The 21,149-nt window shown below is 43.7% G+C and overlaps 1 protein-coding gene across 6 annotated transcripts in view; it reads left to right on the plus strand.

Moving 5' to 3' along the window:
* The window catches only part of LOC138526014 (galactoside alpha-(1,2)-fucosyltransferase 2-like), a 113,436-nt gene that overhangs the window by 45,072 nt on the left and 47,215 nt on the right, over positions 1-21,149 (plus strand). For 2 of the 6 annotated variants that reach the window (XM_069636307.1, XM_069636309.1), the window contains exon 2: positions 19,092-19,178. The exons of 2 other annotated variants lie outside the window; for them this stretch is intronic. The gene's annotated coding sequence lies outside the window, so the exon portion shown is untranslated. Of the gene's footprint in view, positions 1-9,735; positions 9,858-19,091; positions 19,179-21,149 lie in introns of those variants that run through there. 2 more of the 6 variants (XM_069636310.1, XM_069636317.1) reach the window with 2 other exon arrangements.

Consider the following 21,149-nt stretch of genomic DNA (forward strand, 5'->3'; position numbering starts at 1 on the left):
AACATTTACCTCCGATGGCCATAAATTATGTCTTGTTAATATTAACTTTCAAGCGGTTCTTATCGGCATAGGCACACACGGCCCTAGCACTATTGCATATGCCACTATTGCTTTAGTAGGAATATGTCCAGTTTCCTGGGACTGCTTCGGCAGTAACACCAGCATCAGAAAAACACAGCAGGAAAATATTATAATGGCTTTATAAATAGCCCGCATAACTTGTCGTGAATAGGGCTACAGCCTGGGTAACGAAACAGGAAATATCCTTTGAGGTGCAAAGAGTGGGCCTTCTATGAGCTGGTTGGAATACTTTCTTCTCAGTATTATAAATGACTTGAAAATCACGTGTTTGTTTTAGCATGTCATCAATCTTCTGATCCTGGGGAAAACGTTTCAACAGATTATGGAACTGCTGATGAACTAAGGATGAGCAGGCAAATAGGAATGTATTAATGCAGGCTCACCTGGATGCCATGCTCTGCAGGCCAGCGGACATTATGTTTTTCATTCTGAGTAACAAGCACAAAATGTGCATATTGCAAAAGGTTGCCTATAGGATGAATGCAACTATCGTTTTCCAAGAACATGCTTGTTTCATTCAGCGACAGTCCTTCAGCTCTGCCACCCTAGCAGACCCTTCTGCTGACAGTCACTACCTGAGCAGGCACGAACCTGCTCATGCACTGGAAGTAAAATGCCTCCATGAGCTAACATATCCATTCCGTTCCAATTCTGATCCATACAGGAGCACCACTTACTATGAATCCACTCGGTCCTTCGGGAGTCCGTATCTCCCAAACATCCCATTGCATGGGCCAACCCCAGTTGCATCTGGCAGATTCTGGGGTAGAAGCCCAAGTTTCATGAATATTCCGATGTACAACGAAATAGCACTACCACACCTGGCACTGCCTTGTGGGTAATTTCCACAGATTTCTCCATGAAGAGAGATCAGGTGGCACGCCAAAGGCTTCAGTCAGGCCAGGAATGATGCATGGTGCTATCTCACACTGCTTTCAACTGCACCTTCAGCTACATCTCAATGGACCTGCTGTCTTGCAGAGGAGATATTAAAAGTTAATTAGCAACCTTTGTGTGACCGTGCTCAATCCCTCGATTATAACCAACTCTCCCAGGCCTGCATATAAATATGAGAGCTGCATTCCAATTAACAGTCTCGTGGCCTATTCCAAAAGCCCCAGTCAATACTAATCGACTTGACTTTTATAGATGTTCCAAGCTGAGTCCACTGATGTAATACCGTCCCATATTCAACTCTCCAAATCTCTTTTCATTTTGTTGGGCTAGACAGATAACAGCTTCTGCAAAACAGCTTGGAAAATTAAACATTTTTTAGAGACTTGATCCTTGAAGGAAAGATGGTCTAGTGCCCAACGTTCCATTCAGCACCACCCACCTGTTTGGCATTATTGTTTCTTGAATGAACAGCGGATTCCAGAGTTTCTGTTGTTAAATAATTGTGAAGTACTCCAAACCATAATGTATTGGACTGTGGTAACGCATAGAGCTTGTAGGTGGATGGCAACCATTCTAAGCAAGATACTCTTGGAGTTAACATGCATATACTTTCTACTGTAGTTTTATTCTGTACCAGGTATGTGGCTATATACCACTCACCCCATGCTTTTCTTCCTCTACTATCCTCAACCCTGTTTCATTTCCTAGCAGAACATGGTAGAATATTGTCATGGGTCCACCTTCTGGATGAATCTATGTATCAATGCTCATCACATGTATATCATACGCCTTGGATGATATCTTCCCCACACAGTTTTATCACCAAACTAACACCTGCGAAATACTGGGCCTCATTCCGACCTTGCCAGTATCCTGGCGGCAAAGCCACCAGGATACCGGCAAATGTGGATACTGTTTCCGCCACCGGGTCCGGTGGCATTGCTGTCAGATTACGGGTGCCGGCGGAGAGGAGTTGATCCTCATTCATGGAGTCCATACTCCATGAGGGGATTTGCCATTGTTGCAGCCACTGGCAATGCCTGCCATTTAGCTGGAGGTAACTCAGGTGCTCCACTGGCACTCCACTAGTCAGGCGGTCCGGTAAAGTGCTGGTATCCTCTGATACCAGCACTTTTTTACCAAACCACCCGACTCAGAATGAGCCCCAGTGTCTTTTACTCATAAATAGAAACACATTACTAATGCTCTTTCGTCCTTGTTTAACATTCATGTATATTTGTTCTCTTATAGAGATAATACATAGGCATCAAAAATAAACTAGTCAAGCAATATACAGTTCCTAATATTTGCAATACAGTAGTGGAGTAGATACCCAGCATCCTACTCTTCTAAACTGTTAAAACTACCTTCTACCAATCATAAGTGTGTAAGTAGCCATTGTGGCCTAGTAAAACATACAATCTTGCTCAAAATTGTGATGCTGTGGATTGGCAAGTCAGGAAACAGGTGAGGTTATAGAGACCATCCTCTGGAAAACTCATTAAGTGGAAAGGGTTAAAACATCTGTCAAAATGTCCATGGCTTCTATGTTAACTAATGATAGAACAGACTAAAAGTGATCTAGGGTCATGGATCAAAACGACTACAGGTAAACCACTTCAAATCCCCCTACAGAGGATTCCAACATCCCCTGTCTGTGCTTTTATGGACCATCTATTGTGCAAGAAGTAAGGGGGCAACACAGGTTATACATGGACACTATGTTCAAACTCAGTACGACTCTAAGCTCAGTGTGTCACCAGCACAGGACAGACTGAAATGCTAACCTAGCAAAAATACACCATGTTAGCTTATTTTGAGCTTGCTCTACCATAAACGCAATATGGAAAAGTCTTGTGTAAGGCTTTTATGCATTTCACTTACGGCGCAGCTCATTTTCCTTAATTTGAATGGAGGCAAGGAGTAATGGAACATAACTTAAAATTCTGCCAGTCCCTTCCTCTCTGCCACACAAATACACCAGCATTTGTGCCAGCATGGATTTTCATGCTGACACACATGCTGGGGATTCCTAGTGACCAACAACAAGCAGGCAGACTCCATAGGAATCCATTGTAAAAGCTGCCTACCATACCTACATGGAATGTGGTATTTACCTCATTTGCATGGCCGAGTACAATAGGGTGGTCTAAATGCATGTATGCCAGCCTTTTCCCTGCCCTATTACTGTTAGTGGCAGTGTAAATTCCCATTAATTTGGAGTCCACAAGCCTCCATTGGGGATTTCGACAGAATTACAGCTGGCGGAATTATCGCCACAGTAATTCTTCTGATTTTGCAGATCTTTCGGTGGAAAGTATGCCGAAGGTAAATCCCACACTCCAAGGCCAAACTTGTAATATGGCAGAGGAGGAAAAGTGTCAGTGATTCCATTACCGCCACTTTTTTTTCCCCACCTCGCCATACTCTTAATGAGGCCCTTTAAAGTGTTGTTTGGAAAGGTATTAGCACTATGACAAACAATGGAAAAAATAAGCTTTATCTATGGATGTCTGTGCCAGGGACAAATTGCCCTAGTGTTATTACTGCTCTTGGGTGGTATTACAGAAACTTTGCACTGATAAAAATGCAATTATTACCATGGAAACATTGTCCTGGTGCACAAAATAAAAATATGGTGTTATTTTCAATACTTTGGAGTGTACCAGTAAGGCCATTCATCCCTCTCCTTTACACTCCTGTGCATTTTTGCACCTTCCCAAGATATAGAAAGAGAACAGAGCAGAGTCTACATCTCCACTTTGTGTTCCTCTTCTGTTTTGAAAAAACAACCGGTTTCATGCATGCATGAGATTTTCATGCAGGAGTAAAAATAATGGATTCCTATGCCATACTCCCGCATTTACACCTGGTAAATAGCAAATGGATTCCAGGCAGTGACTTATTTTTCACAAAACAGCACATAAAAGGAAAGAGCAAAGGGGAGTTGGCCTTTTTTTACTCTTCACAATCGCATTCTGCTTTGTAAATGTATGCATGCAGTGACTAGCAACACGTAAGGGCAAGTGTTGTTGGTCTCCTGAATGCAACAAGTAGATACTGTAAAATACCCCATAGAGTCTATGCATTTTTGCACAAGGGCAATGTTTACCCTAGTCCTAGCACTGTTACTATTTGCCCTTGTTGCAGAAACGCATTGAAAAAATAAGTAACTCCTTTTCAAAGTTTGCTAGGGCACCCGTTAAGTTTACACTTTGGTGTTAACAAGTCCCCGCCATGCAATTTACAACATTTGCATGTCGGAGCACAAAAGGGTAGTGTAAAATGGTGTCATACTCACATTTATGTCCCCCTTTTTGACATTTACACATGGCAGGCAGCCAGGGTCATCTTAAGCCTTTTTGGGGCCCTGGGCACGGACATCTTTGGAGCCCCCTTCACCAAACCAAATGAATTAAGGGATCAAGAATACTGGTCACGCCCCCACACGTCGCGCTCACAACCTATAGATTGATATGCTGTCTTGCAGCATAATAAGCATGTTTGCTCCCTTTAAGTCCCCTTACCCTCTTCATTCTTGCTCTAACCAGAATGATAAACAAGTAGCATTTGAAGACCAACATTAGCAGTCTACAAAGGGGTTACTGTTCTAATACATACAGGATACTTTTTAGCAATAACATCCAGGAAGGTAGATGTAGTATTAATGCAGGACCGTATGTAAAAGGTACATGTAACCCATAATAGACAGAGAACTCACATTAGCTGCCTCACCGAATGACAAAGTGCTTATGCATGGATCGACACAACCAATTGGAAGGAAGGAGAATGCTACACATAACGTAGCATGGATAGTGAAGGCAGATTAGAAGCTACCAGAAAAGTGTCTTTATCCAGACAGACTGAGATTAGAAGTGGGATATGGTTTTTCAAATAGTGTTGCCATTAGATATCAAAGGAACAAATGCCTGTGGTGTGCAATATAAATATGCTCAATATTAACACAGTTAAACCATGAACAGGGCTTTTATGACGATCGTACCATGAGAAGCCAATCACTCGGAAGGGCTGACAATTTTGAAAGGTTTATGGAGGGGGTGAAGCTGGGATTTGTGCCAACTCTGCAATTTCTGCATTTGAACACTTTCTTTTCCAGTTCTTACCATGAACTAAAACAATCTCATTTTATTAAAAAAAGGACTTGGAAATTACACAAATCACATTACCAAACATGACCATTTTTAAACAAAATATTATAGAAGGGTGTTTTGCAAAAGGGGAATGAGTCTAGCTTCATTCTCTCCATCATGAAAGGAAGTATATAAGAACCAGCATACCAATCGATTTGATTTAACAAATTTAAACCTGTGTTTGTCTTTTGTATTTTAAAGCTTTAAATACTTCCAAAACAATGGCTTGTGACATTTTCATTTATAAACGTGCATAAAAACCTTTGACTTTTACCAAAAAGCAAACCGTTTTTTGTGTCAAACAAGCAGACCTTAAAATATGCTTGCCTGAGGCCTGCAACGGTCAGCTTTCTTCTGTCTACCAACCTTTCCACCCAAATGGCCTACATAAGAAGAAAGTAAGCGAAAGAAGGGTTCCCTGTGGAGGAACTCCCGTCCCCTCCACACTGTCTATAGTCAGAATCTGTCAGACAAATAAGTTATGCGTGGTATACCCTGCCTAAGAAAGCACTCCTATAAATAGGGTCACAAACCTGGCATCTAGCCACTTTTAAATGAACAATTTCAGATTCTCAAAATATTCACAACATAAGGTTATTACATTAGTAATTCCAATGACAATTGCATGTTTTCACAAATGAGGAGTATGGTGATGTCATCCGCGCATGCGCGAAATGACGTCACTTCTGCCCATATTGCTTATTGTTTAGCGCAATACCAATATATGCATTTGTGAACTCTTGAACATGCTCCACTAACATACGTTTTAGGATGAAGACTGCTTATGCAGCTTTTAGTCAGTAACAGATATTTCTCGTCATGTCTTGCGCATGAACGATATGACGTAATTACTATACACAGTAGGGTTTTGAAGACCATAATAACAATGTATCTTACATTCTGCAAACTGAGTGAGACCAGATATTAGGCAGCATTAGGTTTAGATTAAAATATTGTATAAAAATGCTACGTTCTTTTAAGCAAACAACGGCAGGACAATGATGTCACACATGCAAGCGCATGGTGATGTCATCATCTTACTACGCATATAAGCAGTGGCCAATTCCAAAAGACTGTAGCAGTCGTCCCTCATTATCTCTGACACACGGAAGGCTTCACAGTTTCCAAGTGAAATTTGAAAACATAAGTAAGTCTTTTTTCAATTTTCCGCATTGTCATCTATGTACTAGCAGCTAGTGTTCTAAAATCTCTCTTAAACTCTCCAGACCAACTTGTGGTAGAAGCTGGCGAGTGTACCAGATCCCTATTCATGATAGACGCCAGGTCAACATGAAGCTCTAAAACCACGGGGTGCTCCCACTAGTTTCACAAGCTTACCTGTTGGTAAGTTATTCTTCATAATCACTTACCATGTGACACTATGAAGCCACATAATACTTACCATGTCTATATGCATGCTTTTATAGATATCAGCACTCCCGTAAAAGCAAGATATTTCTGCACAAAGGAGAAAAAAACATATTTCGTCAAAACATCCGATTACTGATACTTAAATTGAAAATAATCTTATCACAAGGTCAGCAACACTTCTTTCTTTTATAATGTTTAGTTTCTGGTGAGTTGAGATTAGCTTTAGATAACGGGCTAAATTTAGCACATTTGAAGACAAAAAGCATACCGTCCCACATTGTAAAAATAATCTCCAGTTAGGTGTATCCAAACAAGGGTTTCACCACCACCTATGAACCTATTAGATATTGTGGATTATTTTGAGAGAAGGACTTACCTTGTTTATATTTGAATGCAAGTACTTATTTTCTTGTTTTATCTTATTCTAAATGTAATTATGTGAATTGAAAAATAGCAAATGTGGATTGATTTACTTCTATTGAATGAAATCCAGGATCTATCATGAATCTAATTAAGGTCAATTCTTTTCTAATGTTTCTTGTAGAAATAATTGTAAGACTTCTTGCCCCTGATGAAGAGTCAAAAGCTCGAAACGCATTGGGCCAATTACAAAATAAAGATTATGATCTTGTGAAAACATGCAATTGTCATTGGAATTACTAATGTAATAACCTTATGTTGTGAATATTTTGAGAATCTGAAATTGTTCATTTAAAAGTGGCTACATGCCAGGTTTGTGACCCTATTTATAGGAGTGCTTTCTTAAGCAGGGTATACCACACATAACGTATTTGTCTGACAGATTCAGATATCATGAATCTCTCTTTAACTGCCCAGACCATCTTGTGGTAGAAGCTGGCGAGTGTACCAGATCCCTATTCATGATAGACGCCAGGTCAACATGAAGCTCTAAAACCACGGGGTGCTCCCACTAGTTTCAAGAGCTTACCTGTTGGTAAGTTATTCTTTATAATCACTTACCATGTGACACTATGAAGCCACATAATACTTACCATGTATCCAAACAAAGGTATACTGTAAAGTATAGTGAGCGGGGTTTGCGGGGGAAACACCTGCAGCCCCCGTTTTTTTTTTTTTTTTTGCGGGTGTGCGGCGGGTGTGTCCCCCGCAACACCCCACTCACTATGCCACACACTATAGTGAGCGGGGTGTTGCGGGGTACAGCCCCGCAGCCCCTGCAGTGGTTTTTTTTTTTACTTACCTGCAATGCTACCACCAAACGTTCAAACTTTTGGTGTTCGAACCTTTGGTGGTAGCATTTTTCAGTCGTTTTGTACGGTCGGCCCTTTTTTTTGGGTCCGATCGTACAAAACCGTCATTCCATAGTCTTGAATTTGGATACATATTCACCTCTTGGACTAACAGTTTATGCCATTGTTGGAGGCGATTGCCTAAGTTTTACAACACCCCACCTGAACAAACCAATTTCTAGACCTTCACCATACGGATGATATGTTAGTTTTTATAGCAACCCCTATCTCGTACAGGTACATTGCTGATAATAGCAGATGTTGTTCTGCAAAACCAAGTACATATGCAGGTTTATAAACTTCAGACATAGGGAAGGCACAGCCAGCCTTGCTGGAATATGATATTCTAGTTTTGCATATGAACACATATCTCTGCAATGGGTGCTTCACACATTGAGCTAACTTCTGAACCATTGTGGCACTCGACTTATCAATACGCATTTTACCATTGCCTATTGCACATGATCAACATAATTACCACAGGAAGGAAAGAATGCTACAGAGTTGTGCCATAAGGAACACACAATCTATGAATACCACAGTGAACACAGAAAGCAATACATGACGAATTGATCAAGGCAGAATATACTTGCCAAAACAGAAAGGCAATGGGTTTAGAGCCTCAGCAGCACCCCATAAAATATCTTGACATGTGCTATTTCAGACTGGTGAACAATGGAGTCTTACTTCTTCAGATCAGCTGGCCTTGTGGGGCCCCTCCAAAGTGGGGGCCCTGGGCAAGCGACCCTTCTGCCCTCCCATAAAAACGTTTCTGCAGGCAGCGTTTCCAACGGATTCCTATGGAATCTGCCTTCTTCTTGATGGTGTAAAATGGAGGCAGATTCCTTAGGAATCCACAGTATTTGCACCAGCCTCAAAATGTCATGCTGGTGTAAATGCTGGAGTATTTGTATGGCGCAGACGAAGGGGGAGGCAGGATCGTAACTTACGATCCGTTTGAATTGAAAGGACATTTTTGGGGTAGGTATACTGCCTAAAATCTTATGCATTCATTTTACTCACATGGAATTCAGGTTGCGCTTTGAGGAAAATGAGCACCTAGGTTTTTTAGACTACCGCAATTTTTGCCCTAGTTCTTAAACCATGCAACTTGAAGCGGAGCGAAACTTGTTTAATATAACACAGGAGATGTATTACTGTGCAATTACACATAAGAAAACACAAATTACGTATGAACAACCCCACAATGAAACGAATGAAGTGCTTCTCTTCTGTATTTGCACTGGTGCTATTAGAAATGAAGGTGCACAAAGGATGTTTGCCAATAGAGGATTTGCATTTGGGAATGTGCAGTCATCTTATTATTAGCACGATTGACCTCAACAGAGGAAGTGAGAATCGGTACATGTTCAATTTTGGACAGTAGTTGCAATATTCCAATCATTGCATGGTGCAAAAAAGATATTCTTGCAATGCATTATTACACCAGTGCAATGTTCGCCCCAGTGCTAAATAAAAGTGGTATTAGCACTAGAGCAAACTTTGTAATTGAAAGGATATTTTTTGTACTAGGATAATTTGAGCCAAAGTGCTAATACCGTGCAAAACGGCAGTTGCACGATTGAACACGTTCTTTAGCAAGGACCTGCGCTTGTCACTTGCATAATCCATCTTCTTCTAATAATTACTGTTATGAAAGCCGGGAGAGGGGTTGGCGGGGTGCCAGACCAGATAGACACATGTAAACTCGTAAAATGTTGAACATGCCAAGTCTACACTAGCTGGCCAACAGCGGCCTCGGCAAGTCAAGGTCACACAAATGCCTTTCATTCTCATAACACAGAGAAAGGAGGTGTTGGGGAACAAACCACTCCTCGCTTTGTTTGGGAAATTACCTGAAGTATGTGACTTTGAAGACGGCATCCAATCAGAAAATGGCTTGCTTCACTTTTTGCGACATAGGGCGGATCCTGTTTTTTTTATATTAGGATGGAATAGCAGGCTCTGAAGAGAGAAACAACAGACGTGAAGGAGAGACGGCATTCGGGCGCAGCTGCTGGAAAGAATCGTAAGCGATGCTGTCGGCACATTGACATATAGGCTCAAGAGAGGAGGCTTGGCTCTGGTAAGAACAGTCACCGAGAGGGGGGCTCACATCGTTACGTTTCTCTGACCTCTTAAGACCAAAAATCGAAATACAGTTGGACATTCGATTGCAATTGTTCGGTGCCCTGTGGGAAAATACACAGATCTAAATTCACGTGTTTTTACGTGAATCGAGACACTTGTAAATATCATGTAACCCAGCCATTTGTCCATTATTATGCCAATATACATTATTCTTGTTCCTTTCTCTTGGCCCCTTACTTTCCCCAACCAGTAAGGTGCAGAATGAGACATGTTTCCTTTATGGCATAAAAGGCAGCAGATTGTATTTTCACACATATAATAAAACACCGCCAACATCTGTGAAAATAGCTCCGAAGGTGCAGCGACTGCTCCGTGCCAAAACTTGCTTCCCCTCTTTTCACAACACAGTCCATAGTAGGCACAACTCCCCCAACCCTTCGTGCCTGAGACCTGCCTGCCCCTGCATGTGTTCCTGGGCTGGGAGAGCGCCGTTTGTTGGGGGGAAGCTGAGCCTCTCATTGTTACCTCCAGACACCCCTGCCGGTTAGTCTCCCAAGAGGCGCTGGTCCGAGAAGAGCGAAGACCCCTCCGGCTTTCCCATGGCTCATTCGGAGTCTGTGTCTTGTCACTGGTTGCCAAAGCACTGCCACACCGCCTTGCCGTCCTGCGACGTCAACGGCCAGTCCTTTGTGGTAGCTGTCCTTCCTGCTAAAACGAAATCCTCCTACCTGCTGCGGCGAGCGACATTCTTTGCCAGAGGGGCTGGATACTCCCTGCCCTGGCTGCCCGCTGCTTATATGGGGCTTAGCCCATCCCCTTTCTTTGTTCGCCCTTCGCTGGTTTTTCCCAGCGCTTGGCACGCTTCTTATTGTTCCTCCCCCTTACCCAGGGGGGAGGGAGGCGAGGAGGACCCTGCCCGAGTTATCGGGGTGCCTCCTCCATTTTCTCTGGGTTTTTTACATCGTCACTTTCATAACCCAGGTATTTGTCCATTATTATGCCAATATACATTATTCTTGTTCCTTTCTCTTGGCCCCTTACTTTCCCCAAACAGTAAGGTGCAGAATGAGACATGTTTCCTTTGTGGCATAAAAGGCCGCAGATTTTATTTTCACACATATAATAAAACACAGTCAGCATCTGTGAAAATAGCTCCGAAGGTGCAGCGACTGCTCCGTGTCCAAAACTTGCTTCCCCCCTTTTCCGAACACAGTCCATAATAGGCACAACTCCCCCAACCCTTCGTGCCTGAGACCCCCCTGCCCCTGCAGGTGTTCCTGGGCTGGGAGAGTGCCGTTATTCGGGGGAAGCTGGCCCCTTATAGGTATCACCAGACGCCCCTACTGCTTAGGCTCCCAAGAGGCGCTGGTCACACGAAGAGTAAAGACCCTTCTGGTTTACGAAGGAAGTCGAGCCCTCATTGCTACCACCAGACACCACTGGTGCTTAGGCTCCCAATAGGCGTTGGTCCGAAAGAGTGAAGACCTTTCTGGCCTTGCATGGCTCATCCACCGGCTCCTGTTTTTAACCCGGCTGTCTGGCCAACTTGTTCATCATACTGCACCCGTAATAGGTTCATCACCATCTTTTACTCGGCAACAGCTCCCCAACCAACTTATCCTTGCTCTGCCTGCCCTTGCAGGAGTTACCATGTTGGGAGAGCGCCGTTCCTGGTGGGTGCGGTTGAGCTGTATTCTTTTTGCTTTATTTTCAAAACCAAATTTGCCTTCATTGCTCCTTGTCCCACTCCTATGCATTTCTTTCTCTTTTAAAGGAAGGCTCCCCCCTTCTATATTCCTTGTCATGAGGGCCCACTTCCCCCCAACCCTAATCCTTAGTGGATTGCTTGCCCTTGCAGGAATTCTTCAGGGCTGGGGTAGTGCCGCTTCTCACCGTGAGTCGCTGGGCCTTCCTTTCCTTACTCCTATTCCTTTAGCATGCTAAAGCTCCCCAGCCACCGTCCCAACGAGCTGCCCAAACACAGACGATCCCCGGCTGAGGGAGTGCCATTCCAGACCCGGACACTCTGCGTTTGTCCTTGTCCCCTTTTAGACCATCCTCGGCCACGCAGTTTACGTGCCCCAATTTGCCCTATGGTCTCTACTCTCCCTACACATGGGGGGGGATTGTGCCTGTATCTTACATGCTGACATTTCCTACAGTTTGCTATTCTTCCAGTCCTCTCCTAACCTGCTTTATATCCTTTGGAACATTGGTATGAGGATAGGTTTTTTATAACGTGCTTAATACCACAAGGTTTCCAAGCGCTGACAGGGGATTGAACTAGTGTTGCTCTGTGTCGTCTTGCTTCCAAGGTGAGCCTGATGCCCCTGAGCTATCCTCCCTTCTACCCTTTGAACATTCCCTGGTTAAACCTGTTCACTAGGTACATTCACTCTTAATTCTTACAAATTTGCAATGCATACCCACCCCTGTCACATCGTGAGACCCTGATTAATCCCTTAATAACATGCAATGTCATGCTAAACTAGCATCAGTGTATCCTAGTTTACACACCCTAGGCCGACACTATGCTCATCAATTCGAAGAAATACAGCAATGCCGCACTCATAACTTAATGCAGTTGAACCCCAAATGTAGCACTGTCTATCCTCTCCTGCAAACTTATCATCTTGTCCATTGTTCTTCTTGCAGCAACTCCTTTGAGTCCTGTGAGCGGGGGTTATTTGCAACATACAGTGATACTGTTTTTAGGCTTGCATTAATTTTTTGTCTGGAAGTTCCAGACTTCCTGCGTGGGCCCTCCAGGGAAAAGCTATCCTTATATTGCCTTCCCCTTGCTTAGCCCGGGAACGAACTCTATCCTCACCGGCTGAAACGTGACCTGTGCAACCCTGTCGTGATCCAAACCCACAACCTCCTTGTGATAGAAATTCCCTAAAAAGCCTGCTGCGCTGAATGGTTGGCTACAGCAACGTACAAACCCGGGCCACCAAGTGAGTTCCGTAACAGAGTAGTCCTCACTGAAAAACACATAAAAGTTCCTTGTGAATTCTACATGCCTGATCACTACAAACACACTGTGCCCCATGTGTCACCTCTATTGCTGCTACCAACAAACCACAAAACAAATGCTGGCAACCCTTGCAGCTGATAAATAGTCCACTGTTACTGCGCCATAAATACAATTAGCTAAAACTCTTAATCATTCTTCACCTCACACCAGCCGAGAAGCAACTGTGGTAGCAAATAACAACGCAACGTGGTTTCGTGTCCCCACCAAGGACTTAAACCAGGGTCATCACCTTGTCCCACATTATGGGTCCGTGCACGTTTAAATCTGCCATAACTACAGATACCTTTGAGGCAGGCACTCGCTCCTGTCATGTAGTTCTACATCGTTTCCGGCATCCAGCGAAGGCACGTGACCCAGAACCGCAATTTGTAATGCAGAAAGCTTATCACCCCGGCATCGCAAGCCCACCATCATTCACCAGCCAATCCCGAGAAACTTGCACACTAACTTTAAGGAACCCCTTCACAAGCACCATCCTGTACCAATGTAACTGCCGGTCGCTACTGTGCCTTAACCATATATAGCGTATGTCCCCCTATGAAACTTAATATTGACTCCGGGCCCTGACCAGCTGCCCGATTACTTCTCTGACCTCCGAAACCTTGCCTTTCGCACTGACTAAGGACGCCCATGTTATGTGCGTGCCATCCCACACTGATTGCCTTAAATCACTAGCATCATCCTCTTTCCACCTCTTGCCATCCGGCCTGTACTGCCACACAACCCCTGCCGAATGTGCCTACCACTGTGACCATCTCTACTTCTCAATAGCTGTTCCGGACAGTATTTACACGTACAAACCTTACCCCTACCGTGAAGACCTTCCATATTTCCACCCCAGTGCATTAGGTGCAGCACTTTGTTCAAAAACCTCGGCCCTCTTAAAACTAGTAGAGCCCTTCCATTCTATCACGTCTAGCTTCCGCACCACTTCTGCCATAAACCAACAGTGGTTGGGGCCCGGCGGGTAATGACCAAAATCCAGTGAGACTTTCCTCAGCCAATATCAGGTCTGTACCTTACCCCTATGCTCACGTCGTCCTTCCCTAACGTCCCGTGACCCCTCCAACTAATACCTTCCCCGTTTACATGACTGTTGGATATCCGCCTCTTCAGAGGCAAGTGAATTTGAGATGCAAATGCGTTCGGTACACAGATGGATCAAACGCAAACCTTGATATAATATATTGCTATTTACACCGCTGTTCGTATTATCAACCGCTTCTTATGAAAATTGTCATGTGTCCTAAATGATCTAAAAAACACCAGACATATTGGCTTGTTGTCTGAGGGAAGGAAAGCCATGCAACCCGCCTCCTCACCGAGGGTCCTCTTCTGTTGGTCTCATATGCGTTGTCGCTAAGTCGAACAGGGCCCCACCGTCGCTCTGATAGAGAGCAGAACATGTGTCGCTGGGAATAGGATGACGCATCCACAAAACCTAGTTGTGCCTTTGGTGACCTTCCGGGACCTGCAACTACCCAACTAGAATGAAGCCTGCTAATGTCATCAAACCGGTGTCTCTACTACCGTTGCCTTGTGGGGTCTACCAGCTGCAACCAATTGTCCCCAGCCCAACGCTTCATAATTGTACTGTGTAGGCCATTGTACTTATATGTGAAATTGACCGCAGCTGTCCTTGGCCATCTATGAAGCGCGCTTGCGTACATTCTAACAAATCCTTGCCCCGATATCCCAAACCTGAACATACCATCACCCAGTACAGCTCGGCCTTCCATCGCCCCACCAGCCCCGCAGCAAGGTGGCCTGCAAGGGAACACAAAGGAATGCCATTCCACTGCAAAATACCTTCAAAACGAAATCCTCCTTCCTGCTGCAGCGGGCGACGTTCTTTGCCGGAGGGGCTGGATACTCCCTGCCCTGGCAGCCCGCTGCTTATATGGGGCTTAGCCCGCCCCCTCTCTTTGTTCGCCCTTTGCTGGCTTTTCCCAGTGCTTGGCGCGCTTCTCATTGTTCCTCCCCCTTACCCAGGGGGGAGGCGAGGAGGACCCTGCCCGAGTTGCCTTGTGGGGTCTACCAGCTACAACCAATTGTCCCCTGCCCAATGCTTCAAAATTGTACTGTGTAGGCCATTGTACTTATATGTGAAATTGACCGCAGCTGTCCTTGGCCATCTATGAAGCGCGCTTGCATACATTCTAACAAATCCTTGCCCCGATATCCCAAACCTGAACATACCATCACTCTGTACAGCCAGGGACGTCATTTAGGGGTCGCCAGAGGTCGCAACTGCGACCTCTGAGGTCTCCCTTGCGACCTCTGTGGTCACCCTTGCGACCTCTAGGAAAAAAAAAGAAAAGAAAAGTTTTTTTTTTTTTTTGTAATGCAAGCTCATGGGCTGTGGCCAGCACTATGTGGCTCTTTAATTCTGGAGTGGCTGGCTTTCTTGTTAAAAACCTCTTAAAAAAAGAAGAAAAAGAGGAAAAGGAGTGACACAAGTCTAACACTTTCAGCACTGACCCTAAATAAGAAAGATTAGGAATACCAAATAATGTGTCTTTCTGGAATTCTATACAATAATTGCTAGACTCATTAAAGGTTTATTTCAGGCACACTTCAGAGAGTGAGTCACTGACTTAGTCTGTTCTTAAATGCCTCAACTCAGACTTTCATCCTTCTGAGGTTGATTAATGAGTACCAATACAAGTTGGGTGATATTGGGTGTATATTTTTTCTATATAAAGCGTTTAAGCGTAGGTGCTATATAATAACACATCATTATCATTTGGTCATGGATGTCTGCTTGCATTCACAGTAATTTGGTAATATTGGTCTATACACACTGATCTTAACAATACATATGGCGATCCCTTCTTGTATGAAATGTACATCACATTAAAGTGATATCGTAACCATATATTTTGTAGTGTACAATGCTATATGATAGCGCTTCCTGTTTTGTCAACTAGTGAAAGGTTGCGTTCCATCGCATCTCGCAATATCACTTCGGGGTGGGGTTAAATTACATCACTTCCTGTGATGTCACCAGAGGTCAAGGGTCGTGTGATGTCACTTCCGCTACCCCTGGCATTTCGGTCAAATGACGTCCCTGTGTACAGCTCGGCCTTCCATCGCCCCACCAGCCCCGCAGCAAGGTGGCCTGCAAGGGAACACAAAGGAATGCCATTACACTGCAAAATACCTTCAAAACAAAATCCTCCTTCCTGCTGTGGCGGGCGACGTTCTTTGCCGGAGGGGCTGGATACTCCCTGCCCTGGCTGCCCGCTGCTTATATCGGGCTTAGCCCGCCCCCTTTCTTTGTTCGCCCTTTGCGGGCTTTTCCCAGTGCTTGGCACGCTTCTCATTGTTCCTCCCCCTTACCAAGGGGGGAGGCGAGGAGGACTCTGCCCGAGTTACCGGGATGCCTCCTCCATTTTCTTTGGGTTTTTTCCGTCGTCACCTTCATTTTCCTAACCTTTTACAAACAAAGTGATCGCTTAAAAAAGAAAAAAAGGATATGTCGTCACTCGTCAGTATTTGAATTGGAAGGCGCTATATAAACCTCACTTAGCAAAATAAGAATGACCATAGCGGCAAATGGCAAGATTTCATATTAACAGCAATTAAAAAAATAAATGTCATGAGCGTTCATTAAGTTAATAATAAGTTTCAAGTGCAAAGTCCAACTAGTGGCCGCTATAAAAATCAATATTGCATGCTTGTTTTGGTATGTATACTGCCTAAGCTTTATGTCTAATATTTATTTCATTCTACACGGCGGTGAGTGGGGGTGGGGTGTGGGCGGTGTAGCCCCACGTTACACCTGTGACGTAAGTGTACTCTACTTGCGAGGACATTTTTACATATCATTCTTTTTTAAAGGCTACCGCCATCTCACCAACCAATCTCGCCACTATTTGGCACCACGTGTTTCTTAGAAGCACGGCCGATACGGCTTTGCAGGACCCTTCCTACTGTTTCCTCACTGAATGCCCCTTACTTGCAGATTCTGCAAGTGACTCGTTCTAAGTCTCAGCTCTGACCAGACTGCAACGTGAACCTCATTTTCCTATCAGCATGTCAGGTCCTTCTGTTGCTTGGACTAGCCACACCTCCAAGGGACCCTGGCAGACCCCCTCATTGTGCCCAGCATTGTTGCAATATAAAGGGATGTATTCTTTACAAACTCAAACATTTCCTCCACTTCTAAACACCCCAAATCTGATTGTGTACATGCCTGACAAGCATTCGGGTACCAACAGAAGCCAGGCCATTACTGTAGGCCCATAGGCTGAAACTTAAGTCAAAGTTCTGGGACTCATTTCATTTAAAATGTCACGTTTTGAAATATGCGCCGAAATCGCAATTTTAAAAAAATATTTACATACATGTACTATTGATAAGTGTTGTGATGTTTTCGTTTTGTTTGATTTTATTTGTTGGTGACATGCGGGCACGTCTTTTAATGCCCTCAATTTCTATTAATTGAATTTGGGGTTTTTTTGGGACTAACTCCGAGGTATGCCAGAGGGCCACTAGGAGTTTGTGGACTCCCGGAAGGCCCAACACCTTCCACAGGACAAACGAAGGACAATGTCTCCATTGTAACTTGTGTGTACCACCTTAGTCTATGAGAGTGCTTGTTCGCTCTGTGCAACACTTGTCTCTCATTGTAACATCTTGTATGTTGTCCTCTGGTGGCATGAGATCGGCTCCCTTTCCCAGCGCTGGTTGCTGTCCACTGTCTGTGTCGGCCAGGTCATGTGTTCGGAGACCACGATTTGGAGCTGTGCAGCTCTGAATTATGAAGAATTATTTGCATTTATTGCAGCTCGTGCTATTGTCGTTCAGGGAATGGAATGTCATCCGTATCCTGTGGCCTTGGCAGCGGATCCTGTCTCACACATTTTCTCTCTGTTCAGTCTGAATTCAGCTCAGCTCAGCTCTTGCTGAGAGGCCTGTGGCCTGCTGTAATGTTCCTAAACCATAAGGCGGTTTCTACAGTATCCAGCCTATACTACATTCTCAGAAATGGCTTTGGTGCAAATTGCTCTGACAGGCGACTCCTTATAATCCCTTAATATTTCACATAGGTAATTATTGATAAGTGGCCACAAACGTTATGACCATTCAACCAGTACTGTGAATGTCGCAGGTCACTGGAGTCAGACAGTAGAAAAGCCTAACCATCAACCAAATATAGTACAACAAGAAGAGACTCCAGGACTCAGCGCCATCAAGTATATGTATGCTTGATTTTAATGGTCAATCACACAAAAAGTTATAGCCCTTGTAAGGTTGATTGCACGTGTTTCGGCTCACCTGAGCCTTTCTCAAATCTGGGCTATTAATGTGCACAAACAATTATATAGTCACTCATTACACATGATCATGCATGAGGGCTAATGAATAACAAAAGACATAATTGTAAAAATTGACATTTGTACGGTCATTATATCAGTATACCGCAAAATGCAGAATCATTTTAGTGTGGAGACAATATAACAAATAGACAGAAAAACAGGGATTGGTGAAGGGGAGGATAGGAGGGGATGAGAAATCAAGTCAAATGATAGACATTTTTTTTCGAAACAGAGGGAAAATGAGAAAAGAATATCAACAAAAAGCCATTTGTTTATTTGTTGTATGTGAGTAATCCCTAACTTAGATTCTAGCATGGTATAATATGCAACATCTCACAGGTGTGCTTACCCACAGATTAGATGACCAATACATATGACTGTTGTCAATATAGTAATAGCGGGGTCAAATCCCCAAGTCCAAATAGATCTGAAATCAAAATGTTACACATAATACTAAATTAGCAAATGAATCCCATAGGTCATATTGGTAGTCTACATGCTCCAAATTGGTCTCTCCCAATTGTTTATCTCCAACTATCCTAAACCAGGCAATAAGCAGATCTCGAATACCCTGAGACAATGCTCATCTCGAATGTGATATATGTGGTAGGGTGTAAAGAGCCTCTGAGAACTTGTTATTCCTTCGGTAATCTAATGAAGAGCAACTTGGCCGGATCTAACCATGTTTTAATTTGCTTTAAGAGCTTCTACATATCACCGTAATCATGGATCAAAGTAGTGATGCTTTGAAATACATGTGCCCATTAGCCCTGGAATGTCCTTGGATGCTTAAAGGAACTGATGCGCTTACCTTATTTCGGAAGAAGAAAAATAATAATTAGTATTATGTGTTACATTTTGATTTCAGATCTATTTGGACTTGGGGATTTGACCCCGCGATTACTATATTGACTATATTGACAACAGTCATATGGATTGGTCATCTCATCCGCAGGTAAGCACACCTGTGAGATGTTGCATGTTATACCATGCTTGATAAATAAACGAATGGCTTTTGTCGATATTCTTTTCTCCCTTTCCCTATGTTTTGAAAAAAATGTCTATCATTTGACTTGATTCCTCATCCCCTCCAATCCTTCCCTTCACCAATCCCTGTTTTTCTGTATATTTGTTATATTGTTTGCACACTAAAATGATTCTGCATTTTGCAGTATGCTGATATAATGACTGTACACATGTCAATTGTTTACAATTATGTCTTTTGTTATTCGTTAACCCTCATGCATGACTATATAATTGTTTGTGCACATTAATAGCCCAGATTTGAGAAAGGCTCAGGCGAGCCAAAAAACGTGTAATCAACCTTACAAGGGCTATAACTTTTTGTGTTATTGACCATTAAAATCAAGCATAAATATACTTGATGGCGCTGAGTCCTGGAGTCTCTTCTTGTTGTACTATACTACATTCTCCATAGGTTATTCACACTTGGTTTTGTCAGGTCCCATAGGTGCTCTTGCAGTTCCATAAGATTATTCGCATTTAAACATCTGCAAACTTTGCTCAGGATCTCTTTGCTTCTTGCAGTTTCTGCCTTGCTGCTTTTAGCTAATGGCAAAATAATAAAGTAATGACAGTATGTATATGTATCTGTCCTCTAACTATAGAACTGTACGCTCGTGTTCTTGAGTGCGTGTTTGTGTCTCGAGGTGTGGATGGCACGTGAGCTTTGTGACTAACACAGCTCGGTCGTGGTGTCTCTACCGATGTCAGCAACATGGCTTTTTGGCACTTTAATCGATACTGTCCACTGGGGTGTCATTAGTTGCAGCTTGGGGCTCTTTGTCCACTCTGGGGTAGGTTTGTACCACACCTGGCTTATAGGGCTGGCTAAGAGGGTACCTCTTGACATACTTGTCCACCATTGGACCACTGGGAATCGGTCCAAAATAGTATGGGCAATCGCGTTGTCTCCTGGCCTTCTTCCGTGTCATGTATTTTATAGGAGGGGGGAGCAGGGGGTAAACTTCCCCATCCTTTGTCAGTCCCCCCTCTGGTCGACCTGTTATCCCACCAAGGTGTTCATAATAGTTTGTGTGGTTGTCGAACGACCAGTGCATGTAACAGCATACTCCTTTGGGGTTGCATCACACCCATTTCCCTTTATAGTACTTTGGATCATGTGGATTATCCAGCTTCATGGATCCTGTTGGAAATAGTTCACACTGTGCAAACTTTGATCTGAGTTTGTCTTGTTCAGCAACAACTTCGTCCTTCATCCCTCCTATGTCCACATCCATCAGGATCTGCATTCCGATAGCCTCTTCTGTTGTTTTCTTGCACCTGTTCCATGCAGAATTTGATCCCACACATGGATGCTGCTCCCAGCACAAGAGCTCCTGCTATCACCTTCAATCTGTCTGATAGCCATGATGGCATCCATGACCATATGTATGCCAGCCAGCTCTTGTCTTTCCCTGTTCCTAATGCTTTATCTTCCATTTTGGCATGAATCTGTGCAGCTGTGCCACTGCATCTGAGAGAGTTCATTTATGTTTGTCATTGGCAGGTATAAATGTGCAATAGGAACTCCCTATCTTTGCGCAATCTCCTCTTTACATAGCCATGAGGAGATCCAGAAAATATCTATTCTGGAGTGCCACCAACCTTATGACTCTCAGTTCTTCCTTTAGGCGTTGAACCCATTCACCGTAGAGTTAATCGTTACCATCAGCTCCCAACAAGTGATCTGTAACTACTTGGCATTCGTGTATGTCTGTATCCCTGATATTATTGATGCCAAAAACAACTGTGTCCTGCTGAACAGCCTGTGCTCTGCTGGGATCTCATCCAGTACCATTTCTGATGCTTCTGAGAAGTAATTCCCCCTCTTTTCAAATTTCACTCTGCTCAATCCTTCCCGCTTCTCTGCCTTTGCCATTTGAGCTGCTGGTGTCACCCCAAC

Source organism: Ambystoma mexicanum, chromosome 1q, assembly GCF_040938575.1.
Source record: "Ambystoma mexicanum isolate Mex_15411 chromosome 1q, UKY_AmexF1_1, whole genome shotgun sequence".
Lineage (NCBI taxonomy): Eukaryota > Metazoa > Chordata > Amphibia > Caudata > Ambystomatidae > Ambystoma > Ambystoma mexicanum.